The sequence below is a fragment of the Sarcophilus harrisii genome, chromosome X (assembly GCF_902635505.1).
Source record: "Sarcophilus harrisii chromosome X, mSarHar1.11, whole genome shotgun sequence".
NCBI classification, from domain to species: domain Eukaryota; kingdom Metazoa; phylum Chordata; class Mammalia; order Dasyuromorphia; family Dasyuridae; genus Sarcophilus; species Sarcophilus harrisii.
In genome coordinates, this window is record NC_045432.1 from 78350889 (window position 1) to 78364987 (window position 14099).

The 14099-nt window shown below is 54.6% G+C and overlaps 1 protein-coding gene across 1 annotated transcript in view; it reads left to right on the top strand.

The window, feature by feature from the left end:
* The window catches only part of CLCN5 (chloride voltage-gated channel 5), a 78719-nt gene that overhangs the window by 38236 nt on the left and 26384 nt on the right, over positions 1–14099 (top strand).

Sequence of the window (14099 nt, forward strand, 5' to 3'; positions counted from 1 at the left end):
CCTTCCTTCTTCTCTGGAGGCTGTTAGGGGGCACCTCAGTGCACAGAGCACCAGGCCTGGAGTCAAGGAGGCCTGAGTGCAAGTGCAGCCTCAGCTGCTTACTGCTTTTGTGATCCTGGTGAGTCACTTTACTTCTGTCTGCCTCTGTTGCCTCATCTGTAAAGTGGAGAGGATAGCAGTCAGATAAGAGAATTTTTCTAAAGTGCAGAGCGTAGCGTCTGGCATGTAATAGGTGCTTTATAAATGTTTATTCCCTTTCTTGATTCCCTCTCTAAGTGATCCCGTTCTATTCCCATGGGTTCGGTGATCACTGAAGCCTGTGTGGGACTCCCAGATGCATCTTTCTAGCTCTTTTCCCTCCATTTATGTTCCCCCCGTCCAAACAGAGTGGACTCTCCATCCCCCTCTGCTTCCTCCAAGCTTTCTTATTTTGGACCAACACGGGTCCCATCACTTGGGCCCAAGGGACTTAGTGAATCCTCCTTGGCTTCCTCCTGCACTTCCCTCCGGCCCCCTGTTTTATCACTTACCAAAGCCGGTGGCTTCTAGCCTCCCTGGACCTGGGATTTCCATCACTTTGTCTCCTTTCCAAAACCACCACTCGGATTGAGGCCCTTCCCAACTTCCCCTTAATCTGTCACAGCAGCCTCCTCACTGACTTCCCTGCCTTCATTTTCCTTTCTCTTTCTAACCCTTTCTCCCTCTGACTGCCAAAATCACCTTTCTGAGACCCAGGGATGAGGCATTCTCTCCCCTGGGCTCAGAAACCTATCATGGCTTCCCAGGGCCTCTGGGAAAAAGTCCAGACTTCTTACCCCTCCTGACCTTTCCTGCCCCCTTCACAGACTCTGCAGGCCAGACTCACATTCCTGCCTCCATGTACTTACATAATCCATCTCCCTCTTAGGGCTGCCATTTTTGTCCTCCTGTGCTTTCACCTGTGCTTTCAAATATCCTCACTTCTCTTAATGGCTCAGCTGAGTTGTCATCTCCTCCAGGAGGCCTTCCTACATCCTTCCCTCCCCACTCTGACAACCAGGATTCTCTTCCTCCTAAGTGACCTCATCTTTGCACAAGTTGCCCAACTGAGGGACAGTTTTCTCCCTGTCCTTGTGTCCCCAGCACCTTCTGTGCAGTATGTGCTTGAGAAGTATTTACTCAGGAAGGGTAAAAGACCTATTGAAGAGGGCAGAAAAACCCCATAGTGCTGGCGGGACTGGGGGGCAGGACACTGACCACTTGGATAATGGGTCCCACGCATATGGCAGAGGTAAATGCTTTCTTCTTGCCAGAAACAATGACATCAACAGTATTCTGTTGGAAGTGACCAGGCCCCAGGGACCGCCGGCTCCGTCTGAGAACCGTTTGGATGACGCTAGGGGCCAGAGGTGTGTGTTGGGGTCAGCCTTGGAGAGCAAGAGAAAAGTAGAGTCGGGGTGGGGAGCCGGGGAGAGCCGGCGGGCTGAACCCTGTCCTTTCTTTTCTTAGGAAAGGAAACTTTATGGCAGTGTTATATTAATATATGATTTAATAGCTCGAGTGAGTCCATCATAAGTGTTTCCTGTTCCTTGTCAAAGGCACTTATCGAGGTCCCCCACAGCACGTCCGGGGCCTCTCCTGGAAGCCGTTGGCCCACGTGGAGAGCCACGGCATCTCGGCCGCTCGTTCTCACCTCTGTGCGTCTTTTGGAGAGAGATTGGGTCGGACAGGAATCATCGCCTTTCCATGCCAGGAAACTGATGCCCGGGGGAAGGAAGGTGTGCACCTTGAGGCCGGCTAGTGACTTCCTGCTTCTCGCGGGATTTCCTCCAGCTAACAGAGCCCCCAGTCTTTGCAGTCAGTCAGTAGCCCCAGCGCCAGACCAGGTAGCAGAAGCACGTCCAGACAATCCGGCCCCACCGTAGGCAGGGCCAATAAAGCGGCTCTTGTTTGCCGGCTGGCCCGGCGAGGTTGGCGCCTGAAGAAGGGAGAGAGCCATCACACCGAGCCTGATTAGAAATGCGTCCGAGGTGGCGCATCTGGCTCCAGACTGGCAAGAACAGAAGCTAAAAGAGCTGGGAAGATGGGGAGAAATCAGGCAGGCAGCCTCAGGAGGTGGCTCTGGACAAAGGGGTAGCAGTTCAGGGTTTGGGGCCAAAGCCGGTGCCTGTTGCCCGTGCCCTCAGTCTGTCACTTAGGTGTGGAACACCACTGCTGTCAAGAGATTACTGGATTTTCTTGCCATACTGGGGGCAGAAACAGGGGAGGGGGAAACAGGGCACGCCATTTGGCTCTGCCTGGTTTGGGCTCTTTAGGGAATAATGAAACAGCACATGGAGCCCATGCTGGCCCACTTAGGACACACACCTTGGAACTTTCCATGCCTGATCCTCCCTGGGCTGAGCACTAGAGGGCGCCGCCGCCCCTGCCTGCTGTTCCTGCTAGGAAGCCTGCTGGCCCCAGGCTTCTCAGGTTCTAGAGCTGCCCACTTTCGTGAATTCTGGGAATCAAGCAAAGCGTGAACTTCCATCTCGGTGCAAGAGATGGGAACGGGACACTGTCCAGCCTGCTGTTTTACACTAGCCATCCTCTCAACCTTCCCTTGGTTTTTCAGTTATTGAAACCATTCTCGGGGGTCTTCCCCTTAAGGGGAGGGCCCATGGTCTTTCATCTGTGTACCCCCACCTGGCACAAGGTCTAAGTGCTTACCAAGAGGCCGTTGGGCCTCCTAGTGGCCCTGGGATGAGCCCATGTGAGCCCTGCACTATTCTGCTGCTCCTGGGCCACTTCCCAGAGGATGGTCAAGGGAGGGGTGGGAGTGTCAAGGAGGACGGCGTCAGTCTGTCTATGATGAGTCCTTGTTTTGTGGAGGGAGAGAGTTTACACTGACCCCATATCTTCCAGGCTTCTGGGGCTGCAGAGATGTCCAGGCAATGCATCAGCTGGCAGAGGAAAGACAGCTGCTGGGTTCACCAGGAGATGGCGGGTCCAGGTGTTGCTGCTCAGTTGGGCAGCTTTGCCGATGCCCCGTGGCCTACTTGCTGCTCACTCTGTTGTTTCACTTAAGCCCAACTCGAAGAATCATTACTTTTCCAAGTCATTGGAAGGCCCCTGAACCTTCTCGGGTAACCTGGGGGGGGGGTGTCTGTTGACTGGACTGCGTCGCCATCAGAATGCCCCCGGGATTCCTTCCAGGGTGACTGGTGCCATGCCCGAGCACTCACGCCTGTCTGAGATTACCGTTTGCTGATCTTGTTCACACCATGGACGTGCTGTCTTTCCAGGACTTTTCCCTGAAAGCAGAACACCCTCAGATTTCCTGCTCGTTCCAAGTACTTTGTGTAGACCGCAGCAGCAAGCTCAGAGCTGACCCTATTGGAGTGACATTTCAGGGGCTCAGAGACAGGTGCCAGGCGAATAACTGTGCTCCCTTGGCATATGGCTAAGAAGATGCCAGTAGAAGCTGGCACCCAGGAAGGGGACCTGGGATGGCAATTCTGGAGAATGTCCGATGGACCTCGGAAGCAGAGATGCTTGTGGGAGGGAGGCCCAGGAGTGAAAACGGAAATGTTGCTTAGGCAACGTGTATTCTGCCAGAGTTAGAATGCTCCGAGGAGCTTGAAGGCACTTCCAAAGCCATCTAGTCCAACCCCCTTTTATATAGAAGGGAAAATTGAGCAGCCAAGATGGTAAAGCATTTGCTAAGGGGCATGGACTTTGTGGTCCGCTGCCTGGTTTTAGTAGGAACAGTCCCTTCAGGACACCAGGGCCATCTGAAAAATCCTGAATGCCCTAAATGAGCCACCGTTCCTACTGTACCAGAACGGCCCATCCCTCTACCTGAGGTAGGGAGGCCTGGCATTTGAGTTGGCTCATGCTGAATAAAGAAAATGGCCCAGAGAGTCCTGCGGGCCCCTTGCGCGATCGCATTTTGAGACTGGGCCTGTGCTTTGTTGTGTTGCACCGAAGCTGGGCCTCTGAGCCCCTGGCCTAGGTACTCTTGGCCTTTTGGGCAGAACCAGTGCTGGCTCTCCCTCTGCCTAGTTGGGGTCATGGCTCCCTTGGGCAGTCTGGGGAAGAAGCCCGGGGACAGAGCCTTCTGAGAGTAGAGGCAGAGCATTTTGAAATCATCAAAAGAAACATTAAGTTTCAGGCAGAAATTAGGAAAAACCAAGATGGGATTTTTTTTCCCCAATCTATGTTCATGGACTCCCAGAAATCTACCCATACACCCCGGCTCAAGAACCTCCAATCTCTAGTGAAGTCAGAAGCCTTCCTTCTGTCCAGTTAGAAGCTAATTAACAGAAATAAGTGTAGGAAGGACCCTGGTAAGAGCACAGTGGGTAAAGCACCAACTCTGAATTAAAATCTGGTCTCAGATACTTCCTAGCTGTGTGACTCTGGACAAGGCATTTCACTCCATTTGCCTCAGTTTCCTGCTCTGTAAAGTGAGCTGGAGACGGAAATGACTAACCCCTGCAGGATCTCTGCCAAGAAAGCCCCACGTGGGATCAGCAAGAGTCATACTTGCCTGAAATGACAGCACTGAGCCCCTGCTAAATAGCCTAGATGAAGTAAGAAGCGAATGGGGGCCTCTGGGCCACTGGCTGAGAAGGCTGGGGCTCCTGGATAGCCACCAAGTACACTTGTTAGACATCGAGGTAGGGCAGTGTGGTGGGAAGAGCCTTGGAGCTTTGAGTCTGACTTTTGCTTTTGGTTCCCTGAGCAAGTGACTTGCCCTTTCTGAGACTCAGTTTCCTCCCCTATAAAAATGAGGGACTTGGTCCAGGTGATCTTTCAGGGGTTGCCGGTCTGGGATTCAGTGTTCTCAGATCTGCTGGGGTCTAAGCTGAGCCTGGTGCTCTGAGCAGCCAGACTTCTGCAGACTGATCTGTCCCCCTGCCTTGAACTCACTGCCCGCCTGGGCAATGGCTGCCCGCGAGTCCCTTTGTTTAGCTCCCTGTCCCTCCCCTGCTCTTGCCATGTCATCGCTTGCCTTGCTGGCCTCCGGCCTGACCTCCTGGAGTTTGGGGGGCTGAGATGTGAGTCCCTTCATCCAGCTCCCCATCCCCTCCCCTGCCCTTGCCGTGTCATCGCTTGTCTTGCTGGCCTCCGGCCCGACCTCCTGGAGTTTGGGGGGGGGGGCGGGGCTGAGACGAACCTTCTCTCCTTCGGCCCAGTCGGCTGCAGATGGTTGATTTTTGCAGAACCCGTGACTGTGGAGGGCCGTTAAAGGGCTGTTAGCAGAATGAGAAATGGGTTCGATGCCTTGTCATTTGAGCCATTGGAAAGTCTTTGGACCTGAATGGAGCCTTCTGGTCAAGTTGTTCCAATATTGATTTTTCCTGGCCCCTCACCGTATATTTTTCCTGGATTCAGTGAATGCAAATGAGCCTTTTCTGGTTTTGATTCCATCCTTCAAACTGAGATCCAAAAGTTGCTTAAATGAAAGCATCTTTCTCTTGAGAGCTTCGAGTCATTTCCTATGCAAGCCCATGAAACCTTTGCAACCCCCCTCCCTTGGGCAGCTTCCTTCCCCCCTCTCCCACCACAAACACTTTTCCTCTTTTCATGGAGACAAGGCGAGGGGCTCCTCAAAGTTCTCTCCGGGAGATGTGGTTCTAGGGGCCTAAAGGGCCTGTGTCTTCCCTGGGAAGCCCTCAACACTGTACCACAACAGAGCTTCTTCAATGATGGTAGGTGGCCCGAAGTGGCTAGACTGTGTCCACACCGGCGTCCTTATCTGGATTTCATAATGCTAAAAGTTGGGGGGGGTCCTGTGGGGTGTTCTGCATCTCGCCCCCCCACCCAAGGACACTGACGTGGCTAAGTCTGGGGAGGGGCTCGCTCCCAGCTTTTCAGTGCATCGCTGGCCAAGACCTTCAGTGGGGGAGGTGGCCACCCCCGTACACCTGGACAGCCTCTTCTCCATAATGGTAACTGCTTGTGCCTGAGCTGTACACTCTGTGTTCCTCCACCCAGGACAAGCACAGTGCATGTCCGTTAATTGATGAAAACAGAATCGTAGGTTTATTCTTGGCAGAAGGGGTGAGGGTTTCTACGTATGTCTCTGAGCCCTTCCTGCCTAGAGTGGGCCATCAGCTGGCCTGTCTGAGCTGGGACTTTTTTTTTCCTTCATGCAAATTTGGGCTCTAACCTATATTCCCTGTATAGGGAGCCTGCCTTCCCACAGTTGTTCCCAGTAGCTGCCAATGGGTGGAGATCACCCTCGCCTCCGGGGACTGCCTCCCTGTGACTACTGAACCAAGGTCAGTTCAGTGTACCATAGTAGACGGGAGCATCTTGTTTTACTGAACTTCGCGGTCCTTGATTGAGTTGGCAGCCTGTCGCCACAGGGTACACAGTAGTTAAAAGCAGTAACAAATTGGAGAGGGGAGCAGAAGGAGCCGTCATTGTGGCCAAGGTATGCAGACGCCACTCGCTAAAGCCTGTTTCAGTAAGATAGAAAATATTCTTGAAATTGGATGTTCCTGTGAGATGGGGGCGGAGGGGCGAGGTGGCTTTGGGGTTTGACTGGGGAGGGGTGGCTGGTTTTGTGGATCTTTTTTGTTACCGAGCCCTCCCCGTGGCAACCAGAGGGTTGGTCGGGATGCTTGCCCCCAGATGTGGTCCTTGGATAGCTAGGGAGCCGCTTCTGATGCCCAGGAAGGCATTGGAATGGGTTGTGTGGCTCACGGGCATTGGCAAGAGAAGGGTCTAGAGAAGGTATGGAAGCACTCAGCCAGGTGTCCCAGGGCGGACACTGTTCCGTGGTCTTCCTTGCAGCCGGCTTGGCCTCCCGGGCCTCGGGTGAGGGCCGCGGTGCAGTCCTGACCGTCCCATAGATCGGGTTTCTCCCCATTGCGTGCTTACTGTTTCTCTTCCATCTCTTGGATGGTCTCATTTCTTCCTCCCTCCTTAGACCCTGTGCCCTCCCAGACCCCAGGATTCTCTCCAAAATGGCACAGCTGAACTTGTACCCTCGGCACCAGCACGCCGTCTGGCACACAGGACGGACTTTGAAAGGAGCAAGCCCGCCAGATGGTAACATTTTCAAAACGCATTGTGTTTGATTAAGGACATTTACCTTTGCCCAAGGGTTCCCATCAAGTCAGACTTCTTAGAGCCAGACCCCAAGGAGCCCTGGTGAGGGTCTGGGAAGTACTGTTCTCGTTGCCAGCTGCTGCCGGGCAAGTCGGCCACTATGGGGGGGGGGGGCAGGGAGCATACTCATTCCATGTGGCTGATGTAGCATTTTCCGGTAAGGGGGGACATGAGCTTGGCATGTTGAGGGAACGGTTCTGAGGAATCTCAGAACTCCTGAGGGAGTGTCTCCATTTTGGCGCGTTCCTCCCTGCTGGGAAATACAGACGGTTTTGTAAAACAGCCATCTTGTCACACAGAGTGAGCCCAGCCGGGCCCTGAAGCTCTCCGGCTCTGTCCGGGATTAAAAGCCAAGGCCACCAAAGATGGGGTGCCGTTGAGCAGCTCCTCAGTGACCTAGATTATCTTCTGGGGGACTGCACCGAGCTTAATGCTCGCACATCGGTGTCCCTGCCACGTTTAGCTGGTAGGTGATCAGACTGAGATGACTCTGGGAAGCTGATAGCTCACTGGCCAGGGCACAGAGTACTCTTTTTTTTCTCAAGAGCTAAGCTACTAACTAGTTGGGTGGCCAAGCCTCAGTTTCCCCAACTGTAAAATGAAAGGGCTCACCTAGGAGGGCCCTTTTCCACTCCAGTCACCTGAATCGAGGAGTGTCAGCTTTGCAATAATAATACATAGAGCCGCTGTTGGGCTCCCAGCCCTCCAAATGTTGCTTTGGGCCAATGAGGGACAGCCCCCTGTCCTGCTTCCCCTTCCCCCCCTCAGGCAGCGAGCCTAATCATTAGCACAAGCCACGAATAGGTTAATATGTGGCAGCAGCTCTTGCTGATGTAGTCGTCGGGGAAGGGGGAGCAGACCGCGGGCTTGACCTTAAGTCATGCAGAACAAGCTGGGACAGATGGGTCCAGCCTCCGGCTATCCAGGGTTTGTTCTTGCTGGAAGGACCTAGTCAGGTATGAAATGAAATGCTCTGGCTGGGCCCTTCCTCACCCCTTGCCGTCCCCTCCTGGATTCTGGCCTCCAGGTCCTTCCAGATTCCAGGAACGTTGTCCTCTGCGGTGGCAAAGGCTGGTGAGCCTCCTGTGCCATGTGAACACAGTTTGAGAAGTTGTCACAGGGCACTGAGAGCCAAGGTTGGTGAGGGAGGGAGGCAGATACATGTTCCTAGGGGTGAAAGCAAGCTGCTTGATTGGTGCTGGCCAACCCCAGAGAGGTCCGGCACACTTCCGAAAAGCCTGACCCCAGCCCTCTTCCTGAGGTGAGCCTGGAAACGTCCAAGTCTCCTGGTTCAAAACCATCTCCTTACTTTGGAATCAGATCTGGCATTTAATGAAGCCCTATTTTACCCAGACGTGGATTTCCTCTTGGATCTGTACAGAAGGTCATATGCCCTCCTTTCTCCCCCTGGGCCTCGGTTTCCTCATCTGGACTTGATGACCTTGAAGACCCCTTGGAACATGAAATCCTCAAACCCTTCGACTCCGGCTCTCTGTTTTCAGTGTTTTGGTTTTGCTTTGCTGTGAGAGAAGGGACGGTCCCCAAGGCCCCGAGAGTTAATGTGTAAACCTGCCCCTTCACAGACTCAGGGACGCATTCCAGCCCCGGCCACTTAGAGGGAAATCTGCTTTGTTGCCCGGCCTCCTTTTGTCCCATAAATAAATGCCTCCTGCTTTCAGGAGTCTAGCTGTCCCTGGGCTGGGTCACTGCTTCCTCTGCCCATGTGACCTTTGCCAGCTCTGAGGAGGCCTATGGGCACCATTAAGAATATTGTCCGTTCAGGTACAGATCCAGCAGAACTTCTCTTCCCTGAGTGTTAAATCCTTTTTCTGTGGAAGCCCATTGAGAATAGTGAGATCAACAAGGCGCAGAATGCTTCCCGCATAGGGATGACTTCCCCCCGGTGCTTCTCGGCGGGCAGTTGGCACCCTGTCATTTCAGGCCCAAATGAGGCCAGTTGGTATCTTGTTCTGTGGGCCCTCTGGATTTGGGCCGACTTGTTCAGAGCCATGAACTCAGCCTCTTCTTTCTTGCCCCGGCTTTCTATAGAACAGCCTTGGTAGAGGAGCTTCCCAGGGAGCCGGTGCCCTTCCTTGATATAGCGGCCATCGGGGAACACGGCAGCTGCCTGCCTCCTCTCCCTGGCCCTGGCTTTGCGACTGGTCCGCCGTTTTGTTTAGGCATCTGTGGGCCCGGCTAGCTTTCCCCTTGTGGTGATGGCGGTGGCAGATGGTCCACTGCCCCCTCACACCCACATGTGCTTTGGTTGTTGCTTCTGATTGAATGAAATAACCATTTAAACGATAACAGGGGAATTGGGAATGGCCGTCTAGGTGGAGCTCCGGGGGCTCCTGTCCCTCACTCTCTTCTACGGCTTACAGAATCCTTTAGGAGCTGATAGTTCCCCCATTATCTGCGGCCCTCTCCAATTTGCAGAGCCAGGCTTTGGTTCGGCCTGGCCGATTGAAGGCTGCCTGATTTTGTCATCAGTGGCTGCTCCCTCCAGTAGTAAACATTGGCTCTCCTCTTTACGAGCTTGCCTGTGGCTCATGTTACTTCCCCCCTGGTTTCTCGGGGCCTAATGTTTAAATGGGAATCGGCAGCCTGAGTTGACTGGGAGCCACTGCTTGGTTCTCTGTGGCTCTGGCTCTGCCAGCATCTAACGGAGACTATATCTTTAAGGTTTCCCTCCTCAGTAACAAGCCTCCTTTTCCCCGGGCTGGTCCAAGGGGGTCTGGTCTGTTCACGTGAGCCAGCCAGTGACATCACATTGGAGTGCTGGGGCTCTGGAGGGTGGCTGGCTCCTGGGAGACAGGGCTGATTGCAAGTGCTCCCCTCCCCGATCCTCCCCGGGCGGGCGGGTGCACGGCCGGCCGCCCGCCTGCCCAGCGGCCACATGCAGCCTGCTGTGTTGGCTTCCCACATGAAGCAGGACCCGTAAAGGTAAGCGGATGTTGCTGCCCCTGCCCACCGCTCCCGGGAGCCCAGCGTGGGGTGGGGGCCTGGAGGGATGCGTGTTCAGTAGGCAGCGGGAGCTCCGACTCGGTCGCGGGGATTGAATGGCAGGAGGGACGGTGCCGGGCTCAAGTTACTGAATGAAGTCATGTTGTCTTTGGGCGGGGGGCTGCCGCTGCTGCGGCTGCAGATACAAGTTGGGGCGAGGGGGGAGCCTTCCTTCTGTCTTGAGTCATTCAGAGATCAAGTGCCTTGTACCTTTGTCTGCTACATCCCGAGGACCATAGGGAGCTGCTGACGCTTTGAAAAAAAAAATCAATTTCTCAGGCTTCTTTGCCTGGGAAATGCAGGCTGAAATGCGGAATCTGGGTTTCTGGGTGTGTTGGCTTGCATGTGAATGGAGAGCCAGACCTGGGAGCCTCCATCCTGCCGGCTGTCCTCCTCCCTCCTCCCCACCCCACAGCCTTTGTTTTTATCTCAGGAATCTAGCTTATCGCTCTCTCTGGGGCCTGCCAGGACTCCTTCCCTGCTCCCTGGCTCTCGGCCTTGCTCTCAGTCAGGTGCTCGGCAAGACGCTGCAAGGACTTTGCTTTGGGGATTTAAGATTAACTTCTCCTTGGCAGGCCTGTGAGATTTGGCCTTTGGCCCCTTCCTCTCAGATGTAGGCTGGTTTTACTGCCACCAGCTCACTGGGGACACTGAGCCGCAGAGAGCAGGTATGGCTTTGGCCGGGAAAGGCAACTTTTGTCCTTCCTCTAAGAGAATGAGGGCCCAGAGCCGGGAGTGAGCTCAGCCGCCCTTCGCGCTCAGATCCGCAGAGTGACCACAGTGCCAGCTAGGCGACATTGTTTCCTGCCCCTGCCAGGGCCAGTGCCGCATCAAGCTAGGAACAGGGAGTGTGGCGTCTGCCAGGCCCACGCCCTCTGCTGCTCGTGAGAGCCGGCCGCCCTCTCTCTGGACCTGGAGGGGCTTCTCCGGCCCCTCCCCCAACCACCTGCCTTTGACTCAACTGGCACTCTGCTCCAGCTCCTTGCAGCCACCACCAAACCGAGACAGGGGAAAGCTTTGGTTTTTGGACTGGGCCCAGCCTAGGACCAGGTAGCAACCCCCCTTCCCCCCCCCCCCCCCATGCTGCCCCTCTTGCCTTGGGTACTTCATCTCCAGCAAGGGCTTGTGAAGGCAGGCCCAGTCTCCCTTCTTTGACCTGAGATTGCCTCCTGCCATCCCGGGACTTCTGAGAGTGGGAGGCTGGGCCAAAAGGTGCGCTACCTCTGTCCTAAAGCTAGTAAACTCCTCTTCTCCTAATTCCCCCCCCACCCCCCCACTTTCCATTCTTTCCTTTCCATCCACCTCCAACTGCCGCCCCCTCCCCCTCACAGAGTTAGGCTTGCTCCTTCTGTTGTTCAGGATCTTCCTTCTCTTTCGCCCTCTTGCTCTTCTGCCCCTTGGCTACTCCCTCTAGAACTAGAGAAAGGGCACCTTTCTCTCCTGGTGCCCAACACATTGCAGCAGGGTTAGTGCTGTAGCACCTGGTGCTGCCTCTGCCTTTGAGGCTGCTGCTCCTACTCCCTCCCACCCAAGGAGGTGTGTGTCCGGGCTCACACCCGGAACCCCAGACAAAGCCGGTCACACCCTTGAGCTCACCGTCCCTCTGATCTCAATCAAGCAATTGGAAATTCTTCTTTTGCTGTAGCCCTCTGCTCTTCCGTTCCCCCCATCCCCAACTCTCTTTCCTCCTAAACCAGCCCCGAGATGCCACACTCATTCTCCATCGTTGTTTTGAGATCGCCGGCCACGATGCACTTTCTTTCAGGCTGATGGCACGCAGTCTGTCCGGGCCCGGCGAGTGCAGGTCCTGCAGAGGTTACCTGGCTGGGTCATCTCAGCTGCGCGCCTTGGCTCCCATCCACGTCTGCCCATAGCCAGAGGGGCACAGACAGAGATGAGGAACTGTGGCCGGAGCCCATCTGCTCAGCCCAGGGGGCACAGAGACAAGGAACTTTAGTCAGAGCCCATCTGCTCGGCCCAGGTCCCGGCTCATCCCTTCTTTGATCCATCTTTTCCCCAGGAGAGCGCTGAGAAAAGTCTTGTTGTGGTCCGTTCTGAGCGGCTCTGTGGGTCTGTGGCGTGCTTTTACGCTCATCCTCTGTTACCTGACCTGGCTTCCATCTTTGGTGTCTTATTTGCTAAGAATTAGTCACGGGGCTGCTAGGTGATCAGGACTTACAGCCTGGGGCCTGGAGGCAGGAAGCCTCATGTTCCCCAGTTCAGATCTGGCCTCAGCCCCTTCCTAGCTGCCTGACTCCAGACAAATCAATTCATCCCGCTTCCCTCAGTTTCCTCATCTGTCAAATGAGTTGGAGAAGGAAATGACCAACTACTGCATTATCTCTACCAAGAAAACCCCCAATGAGGTCGTGAAGAATCGGACACAACTGAAAGGTCACAACAGCTGCCTGTCTCCACTCTTGGTAACCCCCTGCCTCAGACCCCTGGCCTCCACTGGGTAGCAGCCTGGATCACCAAGGTCTGCAGTTTCTCACCCGCATGGGCCACACTTTCCTGACTCCTGATGGTGGCGGCATCATTTGTTCCTATTTGAATTGCTAGCAATGGGTAGCAGGAAGCTCACCAGTTTGCACACACGGCTCAGAACGGGGGCAGGGGGCAGTCTTCTGTAGTAGTGCTGGTTTCTGGTTCACCTCCCCACCAGTCAGCAGCCATCACTATTCTTCTCTCCTTGCTCCAGCCCTCACCCCACCTGTGGCTCCCTGGTACCTTTCTTTGGCCGACAGATAGTGCCCCCCCCCCCCCCAGGGGCTGTGCTGTCCCAAAGCCTCCTTGCCAGCTGCTGCCTAGCTCAAGAACTCAGCAGCCCTTCTTTTGGGAGAAGGCCTCGCTGCCTGACAGTAGGGCAGAGCATGCTGGGGAGATTGGATTGGGTTCTGGGAGACACGTTAGAGAAAACCACAGAGGATTCAGTGAAGGGGGGGACAGTGGGGGGGGGGGAGTTGCAAGTTGGGCTTTAAAGGATGAGCAGGAATTTGGTAGATAGAGGGAAGTAAAGGCATTCTGGATGTGGGAAATACTGCCCCTGAGGGCCTAGAACCCCCATGTGGGGGCAGTGTAATGGCCAAAGTGGGGACCGGTTTGGTCGGGCTGTAGAGCCACATGTTAGGGAGTAATAAGGGAGAGGGCTGGAAGGGCGGAGGGGTGCCCGAGTGGTTGATCGCAAGTGCCCAGCCAAGCTGGGTGGCAATAGTGTCGCCAAAGATCTCTGTTGTGGGAGAATGCCCTGAAGAGCAATTCTGTTGGGGGGCTTAGGAAGGAGTGTTCAGGAAGGCAGGCAGTCTAGTGGCTGACACTTGTCAGGCACTATGCTAAGGGCTTTACAAGGATCTCATTTGATCTCTACAACAGCCCTGAGCTGGGTGCTGTTACGATCCCCATTCTCTAGATGAGGAAACTGAGGCAACCAGCCCAGAGATACCCAGCTAGCAAATGTTTGAGGCCCAGCGCTTCACCCACAGGTGATCAAAGGCCTCTAAGGCTGGTGTAATAAGGGGCCAAGGGCCAAGAACAGCTATGTCCGCCAGTGGTGAGGTTGGTCAGCACTTGATCCTTGTTTCTCCTTCCTCTCTTGAAGCCAGAGTCTCTATTTTACAAACAAGGAAACAGGCTTGTTAGGAGGGGCAGCTCAATGGAGTCATAGTATATAGAGAGAGCTAGGCTTAGAATCAGGACGACTCCTCTTCCTGAGTTCAAATCCAGCCTCAGATACTTCATAGCTGGGTGACCCTGGGTAAGTCACTTTGCCCTGTTTGCCTCAGTTTCCTCATCTCTAAAATGAGCTGGAGAAGGAAATGGCCAATCAAGAAAACCCTAATGGGGTCAGGAAGAATTGGACAGGACTGAAAGGACTTCATAACTTCCCGATTCTCTGCTTCACAGAGAGGCAAGACCTAAGGGAAATTCCCTCATTAAAGGGTCAGGAAAAAGATGAGACATCAGGGGAAACACAAGTCAAGATGAATGGAAGGGAAGAGATGGGAACTTTGATG